We start from the raw sequence: 5,806 nt of genomic DNA on the forward strand, positions 1-5,806 counted from the left end.
CCCTCATCACTCCCTGGGCTCCCAGCCCTCATCACTTACTCCCAATGGGTAACCGCGCTCACTGGGGGTGTACAGACTCCGGAGGGGCTCCTACAACCCAAGCGCTATAATCTGCACGGATAACTCACGTGCCATAATATAAATATCTGGATCCGTACGGCCAACTCACGTGCTGTACGGCCAACTCACGTGCTATAGTATAATATAAGGATTCGCACGGCCAACTCACGTGCTATAGTATAATATAAGGATCTGCACGGCCAACTCACGTGTTGCACGGACAACTCACGTGCTATGATATCAATATCTCACAATCAGGCCATCGGCCTCTCTCAGTCATAAATCTCTCCAGTCTCTCGGGTTATCATTAATCATGAAATCAGTCCAAACAACAATGATATGATGTATCAATAATAATAACAGAGACTGAGATAAAATATGCAAGTAAAAACTGAGACTGAGTACATATAGCATTTAGCAGGCAATTCAACAAGTACGCGACCTCTGTGGGTCCCAACAGTACTATCACATAGCCTAAGCATAATTTCTAACATGATTTACAGTCAAATTTTTAACAACACATAAAGAGCATATAGCTAACAATAAATTATTCAACTTTACAGTTTTTCGGGACAGACCAAGTCATAATCCCCTCGGTGCGCGCCCACACGCCTGTCACCTAGCATGTGCGTCACCTCAAAATAATCACATGATACCAAAATCCGGGGTTTAATACCCTCAGGACCAGATTTAAAACTGTTACTTACCTTAGAGCATGAAATTCTTTACTCTGTTATGCCTTTGACTCGCAAATCGGCCTCCGAATACCTCAAATCTAGTCACAAATAATTCATTTCAGTCAATAAAATTTATTGGAATTAATTCCATAAGAAAATGCTAATTTTCAATAAAAATCTGAATTTTAGCTCAAAACAATCGCATGTGGGGGCCACATCTCAAAACTCGACAAAAGTTATAAAATACGAAAGACAATTCAACCACGAGTCTACCCATACCAATTTTACCAAATTCTGACCTCAACTCGACCTTCAAATCGACAAACCTTATTTCCAAATTTCTACGTTCCAATCTCCGATTTATACCTCAAAATCATGCAATCTAATCGGATTATTCGATGATAATTCAATATTATGGAGTAGAAATGATTACAAGGTACTTACCTCTAGAAATGATTACAAGGTACTTACCTCTAGTTTTACTTGAAAATATATCAAAAATCGCCTTTCTTCAAGCTCCAATTTGTCAAAAATGGCGAATGGGACGAAGTCACTACTTTATAATTCTGCCCAGACTGCCTCGGTTTTGCCTCGATCTTGGCCTTCGATTTTGGCCTTCGATCGAGGTCCTCGATCCTGGCTCTCGATCCTGGGCCTCGATTCTGACCCTCGATCCTGGCTCTCGATCATTTCCCTCGATCATGGCTCTCGACCCTGGCCCTCGATCATGCCTTCGATCGTGGCCCTCGACCCCGGGCTCGATCGTGGCTTCGAGCCTGATCCTTGACCCTGCCTTCGATCGTGGCCCTCGACCCTGGGCTCGATTGTCCTTGATTCTAGGCTCGATTTTTCTGGGCTCGATTTTGGCAGAAGAAATTTCCAACCGAAGGAAATTGCAGCACTTGTTATAATTCAATTTTTGATCCGTTAACCATCTGAAATTCACCCGAGGCCCTCGGGACCTCAACCAAATATACCAACAAGTCCTAAAATATCATACGAACTTAGTCGAATCCTCAAATAACCTCAAACAACGCTAAAACCATGAATTACACCCCAATTCAAGCCTATTGAACTTTGAAACTTTCCATTTCTACAAACAACGCCGAAACCTCAAATTTTGCACACCAGTCATAAATGATATAACATACCTATTAAAATTTTCAGAATCGGATTCCGACCCCGATATCGAAAAATCAACCCTCCGGTCAAACTTCCCAAAAATTAAACTTTTGACATTTCAAGCCTAATTCAACTACGGACCTCCAAATAATTTTACGGACACGCTCCTAAGTCCAAAATCACCATACGGAGCTGTTGGAATCATCAAAATTCAAATCCGAGGTTTTTACACATAGGTCCACATCCGGTCAACTTCTCTAACTAGATTTTTAATTATGAGACTAAGTGTCTCAATTCACTCCGAATTCTTTTCGAATCTGAACCAACTACCCCGGCAAGTCATAAAATAATTGTAAAGCATAAATTGAGCAAAAAATTGGGGAACGGGGTTATAATACTCAAAACAACCGGTCGGGTCGTTACATTCTCCCCCACTTAAACATACGTTCGTCCTCGAACGTGCCAGGAGTTATTTCCAAGCCATCAAATCACTATTCCATCTTACCACGCACGTACCCGGGGGTGATCTCGCGTCATCCTATTCAATATAGGCCTGACAACATAACATAATTGAAAAATTATTAATTTAACCTTAGCCCAAAACTTGGATCCAAATTTCTAACATCCAGAATTCTTTTCAAGACCCGAATCTCACATCTACACATTGTATAAGCTTGAAAAAGTTGTATCCAGCCATAACCATAATCCCACATATAATCACATAACATACTACGCAACTCGCATACTCGTAGCACCATTTCTGATCACAATAATTACTCTAAACCAACAAAGTACTAGTATAAAACCCCGCATTCACCATAATCTCATTCCAAAACCTTCGTACACTGCCAATGATGAAAGAAACAATCAAAACTCATAACCACTCATCAGATCAACTAGCCATGGAGCTCTCTCGTCCCAACCAGAACCATAATCCTCTCGAATATACCATAATCAAGCCTGATAGTACCCATTCTAGGTCCAATGACTTTATATTATAAACCACAACTATCCTACAGACACGCCACATCAATATAACTACAGCCACCACTGCGCCATCCGTGTACCCAAATATGGGAGATGTCTCAAGGAAGAGAACTGTATTGCATGTTCAACAAGCACCACCACAACCACAATGTTACAACCAACTCTTCAAATTTCATGAAAAGGATAACCGTAGGTGCGTGTGCACAATTGTAGAGGAAGAAAATTAATATATCAGATAAATTATTATAGAAATAGAATTCCCACACATGGCACGGACAACTCACGTGCCAATAATATGAATCGCTTGGGATGGTCACAGGCCTCCAGTACCAGCATATCATACAAGGAAAATTAAAGAAGTACACATGTATATGATAATGAAATAAGGTTCCCATGCTCCTGGACTGGTATAAATAACAAGCCATAGCTTAAGCATGTGCAAAGTCTGCTATCACACTTCAAATCGGCAATTTAACGCAGAAATAGTAACTATCCCATTTATTTAGGGGAAATAGCCTCTTTGTAACCTCAAATGTAGCCCAGATAATTTTCAACAAAGGTACGAACACGAGAAACGTTATAACTTTGCGCTTGACAGTCAACTATAGGCATATCATAGCCTAAGCATTCTTTCGAATATGAATACTTGCCCTGATGCTCGCGCATTGGCTCAGACCTCACATATATGCACACTTATAGCACGTAGCTATCACAAATAATTAACGCAACTAGTGCCTCCATTGAGTTAAAATAAAATACTCACCTCAAACAGGCCACAACCCGAAACAATATACTTCTGAGAACTCCTAGTCTCCAAATTCATCAAACACATGAATCAACATAACTGATCCTAACTCCAGCACTAGAATGACTAACACATCTTCCATTCACGATCTTCCCATTAGGAATACTTTCATAATTCTTACGTACCACATAGCAATAATTTGAATATCAGCAGTCTATCAACTAGGTGAGTACTGCAACACCAATGAAGTATCCATGAATTAAAACACATTGCCCCTTCTGAAATGTATACTCTCATCAGGCCATACCGATTAGTAATATCATTTACCTAGTCATCTGAAACCGTCCATGCTGCCTATGAATTTATGTCCTTCCCTTCAAAACTGAACTGTGGCCTTGCACAAGCAATTCTCACTCCCACACAATACACCATGTCTACCATGCCATCCTGTGAAGAGTACAAGAATCTCATAATCTCTTCGAGTCACCAGCAAATTACATACCTTATTAGTTAGAAACCTTTCTCTTTCCTATTTCCAGGAAGAAATCACAATACACAACACGCTCCCCACACCGGTAGAAAATATCCAGTTCAAACCATGGTAGAAACCATCATGAATACTTTGAAATCCATTTGCACATAACCAAGCTATCAGAATTGAATCCCTCTAACTCGACCAAGCCACACAGGTTGCCAAATCCGAGAGTATTGTCTCAAAACACCCGTAAAACCCCACCTTATCATAAGAACCAAAAGAACCGAGCATACCATTACCATATTGTTCCAGCATGTTACCCATATGTCCTATTTTTCTCCGAGTTTCTTTTGAATTATCCTCAAATTGTCATTTCTCCTTGTCAGAACACTACTATCCTTACCCAAAACTCACTACAAGACGTCCTAACATAAAACCACACCGCCCTAAGGCCCATAAGCCATTGTATTCTTCTTAAGCACCTCCATAAATGCCACAACTGTAACACTTACTCTGAAAATACCTTATACAAATTTAAAAGTGTTCCTCTTTCCTTTCTTATACTGAAATGTAGAATCCATAGTCATGAAAATTACCGCAAGTCCCGACACCTTAAAAAAATGCAAAATCTCAGATTTTTATCCATGCACAAGTCCGGAAACATTCTCTATTGCTATATATAATTCTCGGGAGTCACCCACGTTGCTCAAATACAAATTGCACCGCCCAAACCGGCCGAAAAGCACAAACCCAATTAGCATAACAACCCCCAAAGAAGTAACCCTGCCTTAACACCACCAATTAAATTCACACTTCGCGCGCACTACGTTCTTCAAAATAACAATTAATCATTCCATGATTTCTGTATTTCTATAAAGTTCCATATAACCCGTATTCAGGAATTTCCTTACTCGAGTTATCCTCGATCTCCATCTTTGCAAGTCATAACCGATTCACAAATATGTCTCCGACCAAAACTAAAATTTAACACATAACCATGAAATCAAATTGTCAATAGCAAGCTCCCCCACTTAGCCTTAAGCTGCAATTATATAAAATTAGAACCTGCAAGGATTTCTCCTTCTCAATTACCAATATCTCGCACTGTTAACCCCCCAGACTTCTCGAAGTCTTTTGTTAAGCTTTTCATGAACATTCTGAATCGCCAGCCACAGTCACACATTTGACCTTTTACCGGTTAGCAAGTAATATTCCTCGCAAAAGCTTTATCAACATCACGCCACCGCTAACTGCTCACAGGAGATGACCCACCTGTGGAATTCCTTACTGACATCTTCCAATGACGCTACATTGGGTGCAACGAACACGTAATTAGTAAATTCTCCTGAGTTCATGCTCGCCCAACATTTGTATAAGTCTGCACTTTCCCTATTGACATCAACTGAAGTTCAAAAATACCTTATGAACTCAAGTCATATTGCACCTGAAACGATAATCACATCTTCACATCCCTCTTTATTTCAAACAAACTCCTTTCTACCATTTTTTTTTGGTACAGTAACTATCACTCCAAATAAAGTCCGTAGGCCAAATCACATTCTATAATGCTTCCAAACTGTTCTGCACTTCCTCAAGGCACGCGACCACCCTACCACAGAATCTATATGCTAATCTTTCACTCTTACTTCAGTTAAATCATCTCCTTTAAGCAACTTCTCAACCTCTACTTCTTCTACTTGACCTGCTAGTACTTCAACCACCGCGAAACACTTCCCGCCA

Source organism: Nicotiana tomentosiformis, chromosome 6 (genome assembly GCF_000390325.3).
Source record: "Nicotiana tomentosiformis chromosome 6, ASM39032v3, whole genome shotgun sequence".
NCBI lineage: Eukaryota > Viridiplantae > Streptophyta > Magnoliopsida > Solanales > Solanaceae > Nicotiana > Nicotiana tomentosiformis.